At 36.2% G+C, this 20331-nt stretch overlaps 1 long non-coding RNA gene across 2 annotated transcripts in view; it reads left to right on the top strand.

Moving 5' to 3' along the window:
• The window catches only part of LOC116996949, an 82011-nt gene extending 62124 nt beyond the window's left edge, over positions 1-19887 (top strand). For both annotated transcript variants that reach the window (XR_004418044.1, XR_004418043.1), the window contains 5 exons: positions 3068-3256; positions 3617-3743; positions 5355-5453; positions 18284-18384; positions 19319-19887. This is a non-coding gene — a long non-coding RNA (uncharacterized LOC116996949). The remainder of the gene's footprint in view (positions 1-3067; positions 3257-3616; positions 3744-5354; positions 5454-18283; positions 18385-19318) is intronic.
• Positions 19888-20331: the final 444 nt, after the last annotated feature.

Below are 20331 nucleotides of genomic sequence, written 5' to 3'. Positions count from 1 at the left end.
TAATTAATGGTAATATATGATCACAGAGTGCTGGATTTTGCAGCATTGCTCTGTACACTGAACTTTCAATTGATTGTAAACAGAATGATTTCCAAAGTAATTCGAAGTTGGTTCATTTGCAAATCCATGTGAATCACAGATTTACTTTTTTTTTTTAAATCTCAAAAATGGGATCTGAAGCAGCATAAAAGTGATTTTGACAGTGCAGATATTCACCCGACAATGCTTCTTTAGACTGTATATCTGGGAATTGAGACTATCAGCCTACAGATGCATTTTAAACTCAATTGAAATACTTATCTTGCACCACAGGCAGAGGACAGTTGTCTAAGAGCAAGCAGGGAGTGAGTAGCACTAAGGAAATCACACGGAATAGGTCTTCAAGAGACAAAGAACAGAATTCTCTGTGAAGTATTTAGAAACATTTTTAACTCTTCTGCTGACTTGTGCTTATAACAGAAATACCATTATAGATAGGCGCGTACAATTACATATGCAAATACTTCTCATGGTGTTACAGTTGGGTAACTTCTTCATGAAGACTGGTTCATAGAGTGCTGAAAAGTCTGCTATAATAGATCAAACTTCAGAAGAAGTTTGACTGGACCAAACCCAATCTGCCCATTAAAGCTTTCAAATTTTAATATTTCCAAAGTAATTTGTAAAAGAAGAACAATTCAGGTATGAAGTTACTGAAGTAGCTAAAGAAGAATTTGTCTTCTTGAGTTGCACTATTGTGTCATGCCAATAACATTAAAAAGACAAACATTACATAATTTATCATTTTTATTTTGTTATATGTGAGTATCAGAAAATACTATTAAAACTACCTAGATACAGAAATCTGCATAAAATGCATACTGTGATTTATTTATGCTGTAGCCTCCAGGCTTTCATTGCATGCATTTCTCATGTTTCTTTACCCTATTCAAGGTAATGATTCAGCAAATTTCAAATCCATAATTTTGCAAAAGTTAAGTCTTTCCTCATTCTTAGACAATTAACCAAGCTAAATGCTATTCCCAGTCTTCATTGTCCAATGCAAAGGAAGAGTGAGGACCATGATTCATCCACAGATGCAGGAAGCAATAATGAAGACATTTGTTCAAAGATTGAACTGAGTCATATGCTCATCCATATTTATGACGGCAGAAGATAAAACTTTTATATTTGTAAGTGAGGTCAGACATGCATGTTTGGAGAGCACACACAGAGATTATCCTGGGTATTGAAGAAATTACTGAGCATATTATAAATCCGAGGTGTATGAATGTTAAAAAAAGGTCTGCAGTCCTTTAAAGAGATCTTAACAGTTTTATCCTTCAAACATGACAAACATGGGAACATGAACAGAATTATATTTCTCTAGAGGCTTCCATTGGCAGAATCATGAGATACCACTCTGTGCATACATGGAATGGTTACAGATTCCACACAGAAATTACTGGCTAAAGCCAGATATTTCATACACAGAAAAGCCTTGAAAAAGACAAAACAGGCAAAACAATTATATTAAGTTTTTTGCACCACTTCATACTGGGAACACTGAATATAGAGAGCTTCCTTCCTCATCACCTTCTAACTGATTGATAAGGTGCTTCTACAATTTGGGGTTCTAGAATCTCTTGCCAATCCTCTGTGGGTTTTTAGTCTGATACTGCAGCAAATCAGTTTGATCTGTCACACATTGGCCTTTAACTTTTCCTCTGAAGATAATGATGTTGGATGACACTGTTGCATAATTCCAAGAAGTCTTTTTAAGGGCATTATGACAGCATAGAATCCAATTTATCTAAAAATATTCTACATACTCCTGTGCTATAAAATGTTGCTTCAGCAGCTATTCAGATAAGTCTTTGAGCTTCATTGGAATTTATCTGAGTGTGTTTAAGAACATGAATAATGAATCACAAGCAAGTTTTATTAAATTCAAACAGCTGTCAAAATATATGGTTAGTTGCACACAATAGGTTCATGGTATGGAAATAAAGAACAAGTTAAAAAATCTAGTTAATGACAGATCTAATATAGGATCATACTTCTTTACTTATTTTAGGATGAGTTTTTGTAAATGCTTTTTTCTTGAAGAAAAATGGCTGCAAATGTGGAAGCCATTACTTTTTTTTTTCCTTTATCAAGAAGTGTGCAAAGGGTTAAATCTAGGAAGATTACTTGACCCCTGAGAATTCTCTAGTATCTCTAGGATTTCATTGATCATTGGTATAAAAAGGACACCAAAGTTCTTGAAACATTTTCTGCTTATGACAAATAGCTTTAAGGCAGAATCATGTTCTGATACATCTTGGTATTGGTGACAGAAAATAAGCGGAATTACATAACGTCACTTGCTTTGCTGTTGGGATGCTGCAATGTGTCCCTAGATTTTGAATATCGTACTTCTTTTATATTTCTTCTCTGCTTGCACCTGTTGTTCTCTGCTCATTTGCAAAACATCTTCTATTTCATGAGCCACTGAAGGACTCAGGGAGAAGGAGCATGTCCTTTTGTTCATAATGTATCATTGCCATTCAGTATTGAGAGCCATTAATTATTCTGAAATTGTCACCTCAACTTTACTCACCCTACTTGAACTAATTTCCATGGAAGCCACTGAGAAAGCTGAGTATAATGTAAGCAAGAAACTCTCAGCCATAAAGGTTTGAAATGAGCATAATATATTTTTTCTTAGCTTTAGCACTTCAGAATGTATCATCAAGAAGCTGTTTGTCTCTGTAGTGACAGATATGGTCTAGTGAGTTGGAAAGACTTCACCAGGAGACTCAGGCTATGACTTTAACAACAGGAATTAATGTATTCTGCAATGTCTGAGTTTTCAAACTTCTTTTAAACTCCTTCTAGAGGCTTAATAAAGTGTTTTTATTATGTCTACATTTCCGGAATATTGTTTAGATCTTATTCAGGTATAAACTTTTTATACATATGTAATGCATATGTATAATAAGTAAATAGTATCACCCTTGCCTTTTACAAATACATAAAAGCAACACAAAACAGTATATTTTATTATCTATACCATACTGCATATTTTTCACCTTATCTTTTCCAGGATGTATGTGATATATTTTTTTTTACTATTCACAAGATGAGCTTACCTTTAGGCATCAGTCTGAAAAAAATTGAGCTTCCACCTCAGCCACAGCTGGGAATATATAGACATTTCTGAAATCTGCCTGGCCCACTAAAGAACTGGCCATACGTTTCAGACTTGAATTGACATCTAATAGATCCTTAGAAGGTAAGTCTGCTCCTGTTCTGGATCATGATTTTGTTTCTCTGTGTAAGTGTGATTTCAGGTTTTGACATTTTTCCAAAAGCAAGAGCAAACCTTTTTTAAGTGTAGGAAACACAACCTTTCACACATGCATTAGTTTTTGCAGGCACATAAAGAAGATAAAATCTTGGCCCTGGCTCTCCATGTGAATCTCTAGTACCATAGGGGGCACTTACTAATCTTAAGATATATTGACCCAGTAATTAATTTAGTCATGGATTATTTAATTTTTTGCACGTGTGCTATAACTATAAAAACATCATGATGCATTCTATAGCCTGATGTGGAATTAAGATATTGATTTATTTTTTTTTTAATTTCCAGTCAGAGAAAAGAAATCTGGTAAAAGCATGCAGCACCTGGAGATGAAGTGGACCTGGCACACGCATATTCATTAGGCTACCTGCTAGCAAAGAGGAGCATTCAAAAAATTCAAAGCAGCATTGAAATGGTGCATACTATACAAATCTCATTATCTGTATTTACTCAGTAGGTAGCAAGCATCTTCTAGGACTGTGTGAAGTGAGAGCTCACGGTCGTGAGCATTTCCAGCACTAAGCTCGCATTTGAGGTATTGCAATAGTTGCCAAAAACTGAAATAATCTACATGTTTTCTTCCAAAGGGGGTATTATGATTTGCATGTGCCAACAGAATGATAAAAGATATTTTTTTTAGTTCTTTTCTTAATCCCTACTGGATCTCAGATGTGAGCTGCAAGCGATTTTTGTTGGAAATACATGTTGGAGTCTGTTAGATGTATGGATGCTGTCCTATTTGGCAACGAATATCAGGAAGGCTCATGCTGGAAAAGGTCTTGGTAATACAAACCATACTAAAAAATACTAAAAACCCATACTATAAAATCTCTAATTTCTAAGAAATTTTTGATAGTAGAAGATTGTCACCTTTAAATATTTAGTCTAATAAAATAAGGAGCCAAAAGCAAGTCAGTGCTTGAGTGCTACTTTGGGGGAATAATTGCATTGTTTATTGTTTATGGATGAAGAAACAGGGACATTATGAACTGTTTTACAGGATTTTTAAAATTAAATTTAGAAAACAAACACCTTTCTAGATTTGGATTTTTGGGAAGTCCATTCTTTGCAAATCCATCGGTTTTTGACAAGTAATTATGTGCGTAATTAGTAAGTACTTAATAAGTGTGATGGCATCATGAAGAGAATAAAAAAGTTGTATGTTGTTCTTTATAAATATCATAAACTTTTCTAATCATCTGCTTAGTATATCTGCTTGATAAAGCAGAGATAAATCCTGGAGTCTGTTAAAATAGATAGAGGCAGAATAAGTCCGCATCAAGGAAACACAGAGAAGAAGTATCAATTAAAGAATGGTCCAGCTTGGTTCTACACAAGCTAGTAAAAATTAGATTTTGCAGATTCTCGAAGAGAAAATGTCATAGAATAATCTAAACCACACCTAAACAGTTCATCAACTTTTCAGGCACTTACAGCATTAAAAGAAACATTGAATTCCTCAGGCTTGAACCTAGGAGTGTTGAATCACAGACAGATTTCAAGCCTGGACAGGTGAAAGGCTGAATAGTTTGCCAATAATTACAGTAGATTCATCCACTCCCACTGAGTGTGTTTGACTTGGCTTCTCAGCCTATGTCTGATATGTTGCAACTGGGTCTCTGGTGAGTCTCATGTTCCAGCTGGGAAGGAGCAAACACCAGGTTGACTAGGGAGTAGAAGTTCACAGCCTTCTCTGTCTCTCAGAAGAGCTTATTCCCTGCAACCAGATGGTTTAACATAACAAACACTGCAGTTAGAGATCAGTTGCACATTGGAGGCAGTGGTCATATTGCCTGTCTTTCTGCTGAGATTGGGGTCTGTTTGAATGAGTTTTCCTTCCAGTGTGTTTTTTTTCTTGCTGGCTTTGTGCTAGGTATTTAGCAGTGGAATGTGCTTAATTGTGCTGGTACTTTTCTTATACTGCCAGAAAATATGCTCCAGGTAGAAAACAATCTTTTAAATTTCTACATTGCAGCTCAAATGGGCTTGAGCTCTGCACATGCTTATTTTCCTCATACTTTTTCAGACTCCCAGCTGAGAATGGTGCTTAGAAGGACTGATGCTGTTCTGCTCCTTTGCTTGGTTTCAGGGAGAAGTGGTCAAGCAGTGTCACTGCCTTACAAAGGTAAAGGAAGTTAAGGTTGGAGAAAATATAGAGGAGCAATATATTACATGACATATATTATATGACAGAATATTAAAGAATAAGAGCTAATGTGTAGCTAAGACGAATAGGCATTTTCTGTTCAGTATCTATTTCTGACCTAGCTGGATCTTTAAGATGAACTTTAAAGCAATTCCTGTTTTATTTCTTGAGGATTTTTCTTGAGATTCTTTAATAAAACAAACCCTTTTAAAATAATGGTTAGAGAATAATTGATTCTAAAAAGAGTTGAGAACTGTGGATCACTACTTCTGCCACTGTGAAACAATGCATTAAATGAACTTTAAATTACAGTAGAATTAAAAATTCAGAATAACACCAACATGCAATTTTTGAACCAAACTTAGTAGTAGTAGAAAAAAAAAAACCCTGTATGCATACTTGAAGCATTTAGGAGATTTATATTTCCCTCCTCTCCCTTTGATGTAGAATCCAGGCATATCTACAACCGACACATTTTCTGGAGTGTAAAACCTGACTCTGATTAATAGGTCAGTCATATTAATGAAATGTGAAAGAAGCTTAGATTCACTGAGTTAGGAATCACATACTTATAGAATCATCAAAGTTGAAAAAGACCTGTAGGATCACTGAATCCAACTGTTAACCTAACACTTCCATCTCCAAATTAAACTATCTGCTCAAGTGCTACATCTACACATCCTTTAAATACCTTCAACTATGGTATCACTTCCCTGGGTATTCTCTTCCACTGCTTAATCCTTTTGCTGGATCCCAGAAACCTGGGGTTTTGAGCTGTCTGTGCTTTCTGGCACCAACTCCCTGGAGAACACTGCTTTTGACCTGAAGCCTTAGAGAAGGCTTCCAAATTCGAGTGAAGAAGTTAAAATCACGGGTGTGTAGTTAAATAGAAGTCTGTACTTTCACATGGTGAAGGATTTAAAATTTGAGGTTTTTATATTATAGTAATAGGTACGGGACAAGATGGAGGATTTTGGGTGGTGTCTCTATAGGTGTTCATCTTCCTCCTTCTTCATGGTTTCAGGTACTAGAGTTTCTGATTGGACAGTTAGTGCCACACTGAGGGTAATGGGAATTTGGTTATTGGGTTAAAAGAATAAATAATATAGCTGTTAATTCTCTGTTGGACTGTTTAGCTTTAACAGACCTTGTAGCAGCTGGATCTGTCTCCATTTTCCTCTCTTCTAGCAGTTGGCTAAAAGTGCTGCTGAACACTCTGTACTTTTTGATGATATTTAATAAACAACCAAGCACCAACATGAGATAATTTATTTCCTTCAAGTATTTTTTAATCATGGCTCTGAGTAAAGGCAGAAGAGACTGAGACAAACCATGTATGAAGTGGTGCAAAATTCCCACTACTCTTACACCCTTTTGGTGAAGAAATTTTTCCCAAAAAACAATCTGGATATCTGAACTCCTAGATCAACTAGAGGCCATTTTCTTGTCCTATAACTTGTCACTTAGGAAAAAATCCTGACCCCTTACTTGCTACTACCTTACATTAATGTGTAGTAGAAGTAAAGCAGGGTAATATGTAGCAGAGAAACTGCTAAATCTGTGTTCAGTGCAAATACGTGTGTTGAACACAGGTGCATGCAACAACAATATCATGTGCTCTAAGACAAGAAGGGCATCAAAACATCTGAGAGGGATAATACTGGTTCTGAAAAAAAAAAAAAAAAAGATTTTGTTGTGACTTCTGAAATGACAGACAAGAAGAAAACTGTTTTGTTATGTGCCTGTACAAAGGCTTCCCTAGGGACTGAAGTCAGTCTTATGTTCCATGTGTCCTACAGAACTTTCAATCCAGACAGGAATTTGCGCAATCTGGGGATGTGAAAAATCAATTATTTTCTTCTAGTACTTAAAAAAAATTACTTAATGCTTTTTATTCTTTTCATTATAAATGAAAAATTAAAGTTAAGTGTTGAACTGATATTAAAAAAAAAAAGTTCTTCTTTCATCAAACATACGGACCAGATATATCCCTTAAATCTAACTTCAGTGTTCTGGAGAGGGAAACACCTAACTCAGTAGTAATACATAATATATAAAAAACGCCAGTATAATATAGGAGAATGTAGAGAAATGAAGAAGAAATTAAAGTGAAGAAAGATACATCCTGCCAGACAGAAGTAATATATATGGTGAGGAGAAAAACAAAAGTAAAAAATAATAAATTCAGAGTTATAAAATAGAATAGGAGAATAATTAATCACAGTAAAATGGCATTAGTGTAAAATTTTAGTTCCACTGTAGAACTGGCTGAACTCCTAGTGCAGAAATTCCATTTCTGAATAACAGAGGATATAGAAAACACGACAGACTGCATTAAAGAAGGTGAGGTTAAGAAGATTTCTTTTTTATGTATGGGGTATGTTTGTGGTATGGAGTATAGCTGCACTCACATACCTCACATATGGCCTAAAGATGTCTTTCCTTTTTTTTTTTTTGTTTTGCTTCGTTGTTTTGTGGGCTTTTTGTTGTTGTTGTGGGGGTTTTTTGTCTTTTTTTTGTTTTTTTTTAATCTAGAGGCTGCTGTTAAATGAATCATCTGCTAATAGCTGCTAATTTAGTCTGTGTAACTGGAGCATTTTGGATTTTTGTTTAATTTTTATCTTTTTAAATATCTGTCTTCTGTCCTTTAACAACAGCTTAGGAATTTTGAGTTCACTCTTTATTTGTTGAGCTTTTATAATTTTATATTGGAATAGAAAAGAGGTCTGCAAATATGTTTATATTTGTTAAAATAATTTTAAATCAGTCTAATGATGTATTGAAATGGTCTGATATCTTTAAAAGTGTAACTCTGAGGGACCTTACAAGTATAGGGCAGATTATATGAAAAAGAATTGTATGAAGTTCAGAACCAATCATGAATGATCATGATTTATTGCAACACATCAAAAACAGATAACCACTGAAATCCATAATTCATCGTAATAGTATCATAGACAAGCCTGAAAAAAAGTCACCATGTTTATACTTGGATAGTTCAGATGGGTAATATATTGGTTCTAAAAAATAATGTACTGTAAAAATTCTCACAGGGCTCTGGACTCTATCAACAATAAAAGGCTGTATTATGTATAGAGGCCCATGCGCTGAAAGTGTCCTTCAAATAGCCTTCATGAATGTATTAAGGATAGACAGTATCCCAATATGCTAAGCAATCTTACTTGCCATAAAGTTTTAAAGTGCTAAATTTTAATAAAAATACCATAGAATATCATCATTTATCAGTGCTCTGAGCTAGTTCACTTGATACTCCCTATTTAATAGAGGCTACAAGTAATCTCCAAAGTTTTACTCTCGTAGAGGGAAGTTAACTTTTTCTCCTAAAATACCTGTAAATGTTTATTGATCACATTTATAATTTGTAGGCTATTCACAGAATTTTGTTAATAATTAATGATCAAAAGTCAAGTTTCTAACAAAAAGCAGCTAAACTCTTAAAACTCAAGCCATTCTGAAGTGAGGACAATTTATCTTAATTTTGCATATCTAAGTAATAGGCAAAAATGGCTCAATGAACAGGGTATAGACAACGGCTTTTGTTCTGCAAATGAGAAACTGACTGTAGGAAAAGCAAGCTGATACTTATAAATGTAAGAAAGCAGAAAGAAAACAAGAGAAGAACAGCGTTTTCAGGAAATGGAATTAATTTAAGTGAAAAAATAGCGTTTCTGACTTAATAGGCCTGCATACTATTATGACAAGAGAATGCTTAAAGATTATTTCTGCTTGATTTTCCAGCTGAAATAAAAATGACCTTTTGCTGTAAGACTACTTGAAACATTGAATAAAAGTTGGAAGTTCCACCCATAAAATCCCAACTAATGTTACATTTGAAAAATGACATATTTTACTCCATATTTGATTTGCCTAATATAACTTTTATATTATTCTAATTAGTGTGGTTTATAAGCAGATTTGATTGTCATTTGGCTATTTTTTTAAAAAATCTTTTTTCCTTTTAAAATCTCATACACTGTTATCCTGAACTAGTAGTGGTCCATCTCTTCTTTTCCTGCATAACCTTGTGACATTCTTGTAGACCTCCTGAATTACCTGCCCCTTCTTCCAAAGAACTTAAGCTCTGCTTTCTACCCCAGGTTCCAGCCAAAGCCCTCTGTTCTGCTTTCCTTGCTGGCTTGTCTTTCTGCATGTGGGAATGTCTTGATTCTGTGCCTATGACATTTCCTTTTTGAATGGGGCCCAGCCTTCCTGGGCTCCTTTACCCTTCAATACAACCTCCCAAGGGATTCTGTCAACCAGTGTCCCAAACAGGACAAAGTCTGTCCCCTGGCAGTCCAGGGCAGCAGTTCTGCTGAGCCCCTTCTCCAAAGATCAATAGCTGTATCATTCCATGCTCGGCATGGCCTCCAATAACCACATCTCCCTCCTGTTCTTTTCTGCTGACAAACAGCAGGTGCAGTGAGTACCTTCCATAGTTGGTTTCCTCACCAGCTGTGTCAGGCACTTCTCTTCTGCATGCTCCAGGAACCTTCTAGACTCTTTCCTCTCTGCCACATTGTATTTCCAGCACACATCTGGTAAGCTGAAATTGCCCATGAGAACAAGGCCTCGAGGTTCTGGATGCTTATAGAAAATGTCATCTTCCTCTTTGTCTTTCCTGGGTGGTCTATAACAAACTCCCACCATGATGCTTGCCTTGTTAGACTTCCCTGATCCTTACCCATATGAGCTCAACTCTACCATCACCATCAATCAGCTCTCAATGTAGCACCATTAAATATTGCCTGTTGTAATTTGAATGGCAGAAGGGTCGAGGGTCACAGAAACAATACTCCAAATTGAGAGTTAGGCACAAAGACTGTTAGTTTTAAGACTATGGCTTAATGAACCATAAAGATTTTGCTAAATATGATTTGTTAGAATATTTTGCATGCTATATTCTGAATTAAAATTCAAAGACATATATTAGATCACAGTTGCTTAGAAATTATCACAATGAAGTAATAGCTAATAAATAACAAGATTTTTCCAATAAATTACTGATTTTGAATTTTTATCTTGAAATAAAATATGCTTTATATGGTTTATATGATGCTTGAATAAGACTACACTTCTTATAGCAAGTGAACTGTGCTAAAGAGGAAAAAAAAATAGTACAGGAAAAAAATACATGTGGGAAATAAAGTAGTTCATCCTTGTGATTTATCTTTCCTAAGTTCCATGTGTTACACAGGATGTCATAAAACTGCACTGAGGAATTCTTGGTAGGCGTTTATAACACAGTTGTCAATAGCACATCTGCAGCTTTCTAACAAGATTATGGACAAATTTCAGAATTTGCAAGGCCGAGAAAGAGATTGCACAGAAACTGAAAACAACAGTTTCAGTGGCTGATTTAGCATTTTTTTATCATTATTATTTTAAGAGTTGTAAATTCCAGCTCCCGTTTTTAGCATTAATCTACCTGTGCATTTAGCAGCTCACAAAGGCTGAGAGATGCATGACAAAGAATTGTTACACACTTGCTTGTTAGCAGTGTTCCAAGTCATATTAAGTGACTCCTTATAATTTAGAAACAATCTGGTATATAGCTTTTCAGACAGGCTTAAAGTAGATATGGATACCGCTGGGACTTGGAGATAAGGTGGTGCAGCAATAAAATGAAGCTCTTGATATGCTGTTAATTGTTTGCATCTCAAAAATAGCAAACCTAGTGAAATGTTCTTATGTGGAGAGGTCCAGTCATTCTGCCTTAAAGACATATTTCTAAGGCTTCTGTTTTTATTTTGCTCTGGTTTGGTTAGGTTTAGTTTGTTTTTTTAAAATTCATATCAAAAGAGCATATTGTATTACTTTTTCAATGTAAATTTTAATTTTTTAATGTCAAATACATATTAAATCATATTAAATCATTCATATGAGATTCATAATTAGACAAAGGTTTTCCTTGTTAATGCATTTTAAGCATCAATTTTAGTGTCTGGAGTACAAAGTTTTTCTATGAAGGTGAAAATTATGAGACAATGTTAAAGAAAACTTAAAGATGTATTTTGGAGGCATGTTGTTTAAAAAAACCCAAGGTGAATGGTATAAAATTCTCATATGCCACGACTCAGAATGTGAATCAGACCTACAGTAAATTCACGAATACAAGCCGCACTGAGTATAAGCCGCATCTCTGGGTGTTGGCAAATATTTTGGTTTTTGTCCATAGATAAGCCGCACCCGAATATAAGCCGCTCTGTCGTTCGCAACGAGGACCCGCGTGCAATTAGTAACAGAACTGCGGGAGGGCGGGGTTTACTGGCTGAGCTAAGGCTGTGCAGGCTCGGCCCGCTAGGGGCTGCTGACGGGGCCAGGTGGCCCAGCTCGGTGCTGCCGCTTGGGGCCAGCCGCCGCTGCCACTGGGCTCGGTCACCCCAGGTCGGCGCTGCCCCGCGGTGGCGGGCAGGGACAGAGCTTCCCCCGCTCCTACGGCGGCGGGCGGGGACGGAGCTTTCCCACGTCCATGGCGCCGGCGGCGGGGGCGGACAAAGCACCCCGCCTCCTCCCCGAGCCGCGGCAATGGCGGCGCGCGCTTCCACCCGCCTCCCCGGGCCACGGCAATGGCTGCGCGGGGCTCCCGTCGGCTCCCGGAGCCGCGGCAATGGCGGCGCCCCCCACCGTCGGCTCCCCGGGCCGCGGCAATGGCGGTGCGGCCCCCCCCCCCCCCCCCCCCCCCCCAACCTCCTCCCCTGGGCTGCGGCAGAGGAGGGAAGAAGAGAGCTCTCCTACCTCTCTCCCCGCCCCCCGTGCTGCCTGCAGGGAGCCAGGGCAACATGGTAACACTGTAACAATCGCGAAATGCCGGCTTTTACTGGCAGGTGCTTGGCTCGGCACCCTGGCTGGCACGTCTGGGGTTGTAAATGTCAGAAAATTATTCACATATTAGCCGCCCCCGACTATTAGCCGCACTTCCGGGTTTCCACCAAAATTTTTATCAAATTGCTGCGGCTTGTATTCGTGAAATTACTGTAAGTCCAGACACTGTCAGCTCTGAGGTACAGAGTATTTCCTTCAGCTCACAGGCTCCAAATACTAGCAAGTTAGAATTTTGCATTCATAATGGACCTTAAAATAACACTTAACTGTCTTTTTACAGACAGCTCTTTGTAATCACAAGTAATTATGATAATAAATGTCAGTTTAGGATAACTCAAGTGGAGTTTCTTTCATTACTTTATCTTGTTTTTTAACTTTGCTCCCACATACTATAAGACTTGCTTTAAGGATTATGAAAAATGAGTGAAATTAAAAAGATGCTCTACACAGATAGAGTACTAAACTACTTTAGTTAAACTCAATTAATAAAGCTATTGTTTTATTTCTTAATAACAATAAACAGCTGTAGTTAAGGTAAGAGATTTATTGTATTAGATGTGTTGGAGAAATGAAGATAAATTTTTAAGGGTTTATAATCTTGTCTGAAATAACTCACTGAGAAAAAGTGGGACAGAGATAGTGAGCCAAGGGGAAAACATGCAAGCAGGCCAGTTAAAAAGCCCAACCTAATAGAGGCAGTTTGTCTAATATTTGTTTACTTTTCCGAACAGATAGTACTGACTAAATGAAGATGCTGCTCATGTTTTTAATGGTGAGGAGCTCAGTGTCTTAGATATGAGGAAAAAGGAGGGCTGAAGAGATAGATACCATTTTCAGCTCCATGCATGTATAAACTGCCCAAGCTAAGAGAATTAGCTGCATGAGGTTACTGAGAGGCCTCATTTGAAATCTCCCAGTCCCACTATTTATCTACCTCTGACAAAATGGAAATACTCAAATCTTAAAGTCTTCAACAGAAGACAATAAAAACTGTTTTGCACCCCACTTTACACATACATACTTTACATATTTTTACATTTAAATATGCTGTCTCTGAAAAACAAATTTGCCCCTTTCCTCTTGCAGAGTGTATCTTGGCAGAGGTTTATCTTTTGTATTGTCACCAAGAGTATGATAGTTCCTAGACACAAGTGTTTTGCATTCATTGACTGCTGAAAATGGAAAAAAAAAAGTTGATACAGAAAATATATTATATTTAAGTTAAAGAGTTTCTTTCCACATTTAGCCTAAGTGGGAGTAAAACTCTCCAACTTTACCCTATTTGCAAAAGTTACCAATGATTGGTAGAGAAGAGGGGATGCATTGCTTTTGGTGTTTAAGAATGCAAAATTATTAAATTCCAAGGCAGATGGTTATATAAGTTCAAATTATTCAGATTGGTTCTGGTTTGGCAAGAGCCTTTCCATAGGGCGAGCTTCACCTGTTCACTCATTAAGTGATCCTTATGGTCCTCTCTGGGAAAATAACCCATATACTGTGGTCAAGAGAGCAGATTGTCCAAAAGCCCTCAACAACACCTGCTCATTTTTAGTGGCTTTGTTATATACAGGGGTGGAGGAGGGAAATGAAGGACAGGTAAGCTTTTGACAACTGCTTTCCTTATAAAGCATTTGAGGCAGAAATCCAGAGGGTGATATCAACCTAAGTAACAATGGCTAATTGCCTTTAAACCTGGGAAATAACCAAGGATCTCTCCTGGGGTTGGTTCCACCAATAGGGCCAGTGGAAACTCATGCTAATCATCTAGGCTGAAAAGAATATGTAATTCAAATAGCTCTGGGTGGTCTGAGATAAATCGACAGATGTTCCCCACATCCATGGTGCTGGACATAGACTGGAGGCCTTGACTAGTGGGAGTGTGTTTCTGTATGTGTCATGCGTGTAAACATCTGTGTGTGTGATAAATTGGAAACTTCAGCTCCACCACCAGTTTTGAAAGCACTTCTCAGTCAGTGGGGTGGATATATTCTTGCACCTGCCTTGCTCCTAAATTCCCATCTGATAAATTTTGAAGTGCTACATATTTAGAAAATGAGATGACAATGTGAGAAGACATAATTGTACCAACTTACCAGTGAGAATATAAACAAAATGAAAAAATGAAACTAAGTACAAAAAATAGCAGCAATATTACTGTAATAGAAGAGATTTTGACATTCTGTGTTCTGATCCTTGGACAAGATAAGTTAGTATTACTTTTTGATTAAAGACTAAAAAATCAGTGGAATAAAATCTTTATTATGGCAAAGATGTAAGTAGGGGTTTTAAATTAAAAGAAAGGCAATTAATTCACACTTCAGTTAAGTTAGAGAAACAGTCATTAGTTTTAGCTTGGCTGAAAATACCACAGAATTAATGCTATTTTTCCTACTTTTAAAATTACCATTAATCCAGAGAAAAACAGCATTTACCTTCAATTGGCCTATACTTACAATTTCCATGATATTGTGCAGTGCATTACAAACTAGATTTCTCATAAATGTGAAGAAATACATAGCATTAATAATTTGACATAATGTATAACCATAAAATACAAACTGTGCTGCAGAGGAGAGGTTTGTGACATAAGTAATTGTGATTAGAATAAACAATGTAGAAAGTCTGACATGACTACCAAATGTAGCATAGAAGAGTGTGTACAAGAAGAAAACATTTTGGAAAATGGAAGAGGCACTAAATACCAAGGAAAAATAAGCTTTGCATAAAGAGTTATGATAATAATGAAGACAGAAAAAGCATTGAGTGTTTCCATAGTCTCATGCATTTCTGCCAAATCAGATACTGGATGTAAACGTCAAACAGCGCAGAGTCTGTCACATAGCTGGGATAAGAAGGTTCTTTTTCTTTTCTAGCACTATGTGAGACTGTTTTAATAAAGAATGGAAAACAGAAATCGTTAAACACTCCAAAATTAAAGGCTACAGCTCCTGTTTTCTTATCCTTTGTTCCTGATACACATTCAGTATTTCTGTTGCTTTAATACTTTTGCATTTATTTTTAAAGTACTGCTTGCAATTTCCATTAGTATTAGTATAGCTTTGAGGAGCTAGACAAAAGTGCCAAATTGTCTTTGATATGCTGGGCCATTGCCTACTTTTTAGTCTCACTGTGTAGCTTGTTGCAGTATATTCCAGCATTTCTCCAGCTGATGCAGTCTTAAAAAATTAATATTGTGTGGATACACACAGGTGGGTGATACACTAAGACTGGGGTTTTTAAATTGTCTTTCAGTAACCTTTCTCATGTTGGTCAAATCTCTATTTTCTGTCCATTTCTTTTGAGACAGTTTTGTAAAATTGTCACTGTTGCATATGACCCACAATATTTGCAATAAACTGAATTGTTACTAGGAAAATATTCCTGGAGAGAAAAAACCTTTTTACTTGTCAAAAATGAGTCAAATGCCAATTGCTCATCTTCTTTCTAAGATTCTGGAAATGCAGACATCTTCATTAATTTCCTTCCTATGTTCATAAATTTTCTGAGTGTAAAGGGGAAAAAACATCAAAAGGCATTCAATGAAAAATATGCCTGTGGTTACAAAAATGTTATTGATTTTGTAAAATGGTAAAATAAAAATGCAGAAATGTAAAGTAATATTTTCTCTATAACTGAATAATTCATTAAACAGAATTATAATAATATATTGTATATATATATATGTATATGTAACATGTACATATGTATATGTAACATGTAACATATTTTATTACACAATTACACAATTATAAAAATTATCAACATTTAAAAAGCAATTTAAATGTATTTTTGCTGAATATTTATGTAGATACATGAAGATGACTAATAGGAAAAAACTGTTATGATGATGACAAAAAGAATTATCAAAAATCATCTATTTTTCTCAGTACACAATACAATAGTAAATAGAATAACAGAAGTAAGTGGGTTTCTTAGGATAAAGAAAAATATATTATGGCACATCTCGAAAATACTGAGATACCTGAATATCTTTGGTTTACCTAATATCAATCCTGTAGAATCCTGATGCACATTCCTATTAAACTGACAGCAAAGTTATCAAATATGAATGTTCTTGTGACCCAGATGAATATTTTTTGCTTTTCAGTGTGTTTTCCTTGCTAAAAATAAGTGAAAATAAAACAAGACAAATAATTGAACCCCAGCTCCAAGCTGCTCTAAAATGAGAAAGTTTAGTTATAATGTGGAAACATATTTGGCCACTTCAGCATTGACTGACAGGATGTGTGTCTGAAAAAGAGCCATGAGCAGCATGGATTACTGCTTCTGCTGTAATACAGTTCTGCTGAAGACATTCAGAAAAGCCACCATGGGCTACCTGCTGCTATGTAATTTTGTTTTATTTTGGCACACAGAAGTGAGAAAATTTCCATGGGACCAAAAAGAGAGCTGGTAGCTGACTATGACTGACAGCACAAAACATTGAAACAATAATCCACTGAGATCATTTATGTAAAAAAAGGAACCCAGAGATATTCAGCCCCTGAGGCTTGTCTTGTAAGAAACTATTATTATTTGTATTGATTTTAGTATGCAAGTCCCCTTTTTCCTTCTCTCTCCTGCCCAGAGTGCAAACTATAAATAATAAACTAAAGAAATCTTGCCCTGAAACTATCCCTACCTTCGCAGCACAATAATTTGTGCACTTCCAGTTATAAACCCAGAAAAATCATGGGGGAAATGGGGAGGTTGAATGAAGCCCTACCTCCACAAATAATGAAAATTTTTTCCAGTATTTCAGTTGCCACCAAGACCTCCTTATACAATACTTACATAATACTACTTAAATACTACATGAAAATGTCCTATTTTGATGATAGTTCTACTTTGAATACTGATGCCTTGATTAGAAAGTTTTCTTTGTCCTTTCATGTGTCAGGAAATATATTACTAAATCCCAATATTGCCAAGGCTACTATGCATCTTGGAAATCAAGACAATTACTTGCTCTCACTTTTCAAGGACACAGGAATTAGCATTAGTACACATGACATTTCCACCCTATTTATCTACTTCTAATAGTATTGGAATAGAATTATAAGAATGATGGGAATTTTCATAGCTGAAATACTGGCTTCTTTCAACTCCATTTAAATGCTGTCATTAGCCTCAAGGATGGTAGGATTTCACTTTGGCAGTATTAGGTATCTAATCCATGTGTGCCTCACCTTCCTGTATATTTCTCTGTCTTTTTAATTTCTGGTCTTAATGTGTAAAATGATATATATACTGCAAAATAATTGAGAATTTCAGAGTTTTGAGTAGGGTATAATGTCATCAAAGGATAAGATCTTCCTAGTAAACATCTCTGCTGAAATACAGGGATACATAATATAGGGCAAAGATTAGGACCTTTGCAGTGGGTTTGACCCCAGTCAGAGCCAAGCACCCACCAGCCACTGGCTCACTCTCCCCATTTCATTGCTGGATGACACATTACAGAGCATGGAATAGCTCCCTGGTCAATTTAGCTCAGCTCTTCCAACTCTGTCCCCATCCTACCTCTTCCCCACCACTAGCCTGCTCTCTGTATGGGCAGGGTGAGAAACAGGTGACCTTGATGCTGCACGAGCATCAATATTATCTCTGCAATAGCTAAGACTTTGGGGTATTATCAAGGCTGTTATAGTCACAAATTTAAAAGTGCCATATGGACTGCTATGAAAAATATGAACTACATCCTGTCCAGACCCAGTACGCTTGGCAAGTATTAAACTTCTACTTATAAAAAGCAAAATTCTAAACATTTATGTGTATTTATGTGAATCAAGCAGTAGGATTTTAACCAACACAATAACCAGTCCATCTCAACATAAGTGTAAAGAGCTTTGTGAATGAAAAGCCTGCACACAGTTTATTCCAGCGTCTTTACAGGGAAAATCTCAAAACTAATGGAAGTCATTCTGAGAACAGCAATGGATTTTGTCTGTTTCTGTTTTGTGCAGGACAGTGCAATGTCCTGATATATCTTAGAAGTTGATCCTTTACTGATGGGAAGAGATGAGAGACCATGGATATATTAAACATTTCTGTCCCTTATAAAAATGTAAGTATTGAATCTAATATACATATATATACTTTAAAAACTATATTTATTTTTATTTTGTGTATGTTTGTATGATAAAGCTTAGGCCTTTTTAACACCAGACTTTCTACCTTTTTAGTCTGGTATGTACACATGTGATCTGCTTTTTCTTTTCAGTCAGGAACCTGTAATAACTAACATTCAGTGTGAGCACTTGATAAATCCTGGAGATACTGCTGAAAGCATTCAGTAATTTCTGTGATACTGGTGTAGCATCTGTGTGATGTTAGAGATGTGGAAATAAACTGAACAACCAAATAATCAGAAATGGTTTTGAAATGCGCTGGCTAGATGGATCTAGCTAGATGTTACACTAGGGATCAAATTCATCCTTTTCAGTGTCGGCTTGGTGATATAATAATTCAGGTGAAATAGTAAAGTAACAAGATGTTGCCACAATAGGGACCTGACTGAAAATGAATGTATCTTTTTCCTTTCTCAGTTCCAATTGGCTGGTTCACATAGTCTCTTACTTTCCTGCTGTAGTTCAGCAAAACCCTCTGAAGTCTACAATCAAGACTTATTTCACAGTTACTTCCTATACAACCCTTACCTGGTTGAATATATTTTAATTTCTTTTATTTCCACAAAACTGAGTTAGGCATTACTATAACACAATAAGTCATTTCACTTACAGGCTATCTCAGGAATTTTTTTTACAAATCTCTAGGACCATGAAAAAATAAAGATGCATTGAGCTACAGGGTACTATCACAAACTGGTTGCAATACATTTGAAATGGGATGTAGGAAGATTTAATCATCCTGTGACTCTAATGGAGTAAAGCATTCTGTCCACTAGAAAGTGATATGATCTTTCATTGAGTTGCTAAGTGCCTGTTTATGATTCTTTTGAAGATGCAGTATTGCTGATAGTATATTTCCATCTATTGCAGATGCTTGAGAAGTGCAAAAAGCTACTGCAAGGTATGCAAGATGTGTCAGATGCCATGAGACAAATATAATTCCACAGGTGATGGATATTAACTGTTTAAAATTGTCCACAATCTATGAAGTGTCAAGTACTCATACTAGTATGAATGAAAAGAGATATGCCTGTATTCTATATTTTATTTGTCAAAACAGAAATTGCATTACATTTTTTTCTTTATATTTTAATACCAATTATCAGTGTGTGCTGCTGATGTGTTTTTAGAATGGGAGCTGCCTGGTCAAGCTGTGTTCCAAATTATGGAAGTGGGCAAATATTTCTGCATACCACAGTCAGGTATCTGCATAGCTCTGGACTGTAATGTCATTGTGAGGAGCAGAATCTCTGCTATATTTCACCAGCACTTCACTCACCCACTGTCAGCTCTGGAAAAGTTTCTTTGCAACAGTCTGTCTCCAATATATTTAGCATCCAAACTGCAAGAAAACGTCCTTTTGTAAGAACTTTTTTTGGAAAATCTACATTAATAGCTCTTAGGCAACTAACCTGCATTTGCTGTGCCCTGGTATTTGCAGTAGCAGTAAAATCAACTTCAGTAAGTAGTTGTTTGTGAAGCATGCATAATAAACTGATGCTCAAGGAATACAGGATTTGAGTGCTTATTTTCTGATAACCTGAAGACAAAAGAAAAGTACCTGAAGCACAGTGTATATGAGATTGTATAGTGACAAAAGTCTGGAAGTGATTAACTTGATTTGCTAGAACATTCCATTACTAATATCACAAGAATACCTATTATGCAGTATTTAAAAAAAAAAAGATCAGCAAACAACCAACAGTTCTCTACTCCCCCTCTCAAAATAAAGCATAACCTAAACAAGACTAAACCAAGAAACCAACAAGACAACCATACCAAAATTTAAATGCTTAAATAGGACACTTAGAACACCTGACAGTTTTCTTGGAGATTGTTCAATATACAGACTGTCTCTCTGAAGTGCTGTTTACTTTTTCTAA

The sequence above is a fragment of the Catharus ustulatus genome, chromosome 5, assembly GCF_009819885.2.
Source record: "Catharus ustulatus isolate bCatUst1 chromosome 5, bCatUst1.pri.v2, whole genome shotgun sequence".
NCBI classification, from domain to species: domain Eukaryota; kingdom Metazoa; phylum Chordata; class Aves; order Passeriformes; family Turdidae; genus Catharus; species Catharus ustulatus.
This window is presented reverse-complemented; position numbering and strand designations above follow the sequence as displayed.